General features: G+C 40.4%; 1 non-coding gene across 1 annotated transcript; it reads left to right on the forward strand.

Annotated features, from left to right (window-relative positions):
* Positions 1-872: 872 nt before the first annotated feature.
* trnae-uuc lies at positions 873-944 on the forward strand. The gene has a single exon. It is a non-coding gene; the product is annotated as a tRNA-Glu (tRNA).
* The last annotated feature ends 1,097 nt before the right edge of the window (positions 945-2,041 follow it).

Here is a 2,041-nt window from a genome sequence, read left to right on the forward strand (position 1 = left end):
TCTCTCGTCATTAGCAGCATGTGCACATGGCGTGATTGCTAATTAGCAGCTAGCAGGTCTGTTTTAAACATGAACACAGGGAATACTATCCTTGCCCTCAGAGCAGGGCGATTTCATTGTTGTGACGGTATTACATATGTAGAGCATATAGAAAGTGGTATAAGGATTCTTAAGTTCCCCTAACAATTAGCATGATTTGAACCTAGGACATGTTAGAGATGTTACACAGATTGGTGTGAGGGCCAGGTGTTGTCATGGTTTCTGTTGGTGTGGTGTTATCTTGGGAGAAATGTGCATTAGTATGATAGAGACTAGAGACGGTGTGTATGAGAGAAACTCGGCAGTGTGATTATGCCTATGAATTTACACCAACAAATAAAAGAGTAAAGCGAGCAATCCCACTTTGTGACCTGGTCAGAGTGTCATGACAACCTAAATAAATAAAAATAAAAACAGCGGTCAGGTTGGACTCTTGAACTTAAATACAGTAAAGCAGAGTTTGGCGCATTACAGTCAAGCAGGTTTTTATAGCGTTCAAGTGCAGCAGAATTCAGTCATAAATGTAATTTTTTCAGAGAGAAAGCACATGGCATGTTAATCAATCTGGTCATTGGTTGACCAGCGGTTAAGATGTTGGAATGAAACTTATGGGCCTTACAGCAAGGCCCTTAAGCCTCAACTGCTCGGTTGTATAAACGAGATACTGTAATCCCCCGCTTTACCGCGGTTTGAATCTCGTGCCCCCGGTTTATTAATAATTAATTTATTTGGCTAATTTTCCTGGTCTTTCATGGATAGCATCATAGACCAAAAAACTTATAGGAATTGTTTTTATGTTTAAATAATGAAATTTATTAATACAAATATTTAGTTCCCTGGTGGTCTAGTGGTTAGGATGCGGCGCTTTCACCGCTGCGGCCCGGGTTTGATCCCCGGTCAGGGAACCAATCCCAGCCACTCTCAGTGCCGGTCCCAAGCCCGGATAAATGACGAGGGTTGCGTTAGGAAGGGCATCCAATGTAAAAACGTGCCAAATCAAACATGTGGAGGCTCCGCTGTGGCGACCCCTAAGGGGAGAAGCCTAAAGAAAGTTTTTATTAATACAAATATTTAATAATGGGGTTGATTTCTTTTTTCAAGGCTGGTTTTAGAATGTAACCACTGCGATAAATGGGGGATTACTGTAATTCTAACTCCCTCTGGTCAGCCAAACACTGTAAATGTAAAGAAGAAAAACCTGCCCAGCTAAAAGAAATATATTTCCGACAGCAGACCTCATCATACATGTCAAGAAATCTACATTGCAAACTTATGCTAGCTTTAGAACAGACTGCTTTTAAATATGGAAAACAATTTGTCTGGAGATGCGTTGTTATAGAAAAATGAACAGCAAAGGAGTGGCCTAGTATATATTGAGTTTTTTATTACAACAACATGTTTCCAAACTAATGGGATTGCCAGAACCTTTCACTCTTGCAACTTGCATTTATAAAGCTGAGCATTTGAGGGTAAAAGAACATCGGCATGGTGATGGGATTTAAATTTACAATCTTTTAATCAAAAGCTCAACATCATAACCCCTGAGCTACCACTTACAGCAGTGGTCCCCAAACTTTTTTGTGCCATGTCAGACAATATTTTCATGGACCGGCCTTTAAGGTGTGGTGCATAAATACAACAAAATAAAATGATAGACCCGCATAAAAACTGGTATTTTCTAAATATATTAATAAACATGAATACACTATGTTGTTTTTTTTCATTTCTAATCTACATTTAATGTGTGGATGGGGGGCACTAGGACCTATTGGACACCATTTTTTATGTCAATTATTGCTTTTCTCTGGTGTTTGCAGAGATTGCAGGAGCGCCCTGCACTCTGGGTATCTTCTGAGTACTCCAGTTACCTCCCCATTCCAAAAACATGAGCTGTAGGCTGACTGGCTTTCCCAAATTGTCTGTAATGTGTGTGTTTCTGTGAGATTGTGATGGTTGGCATCCTGTCCAGGGGAATTTTTGTAGCCCCCTGCCCCAAGTTCCC

The sequence above is a fragment of the Silurus meridionalis genome, chromosome 23, assembly GCF_014805685.1.
Source record: "Silurus meridionalis isolate SWU-2019-XX chromosome 23, ASM1480568v1, whole genome shotgun sequence".
NCBI lineage: Eukaryota > Metazoa > Chordata > Actinopteri > Siluriformes > Siluridae > Silurus > Silurus meridionalis.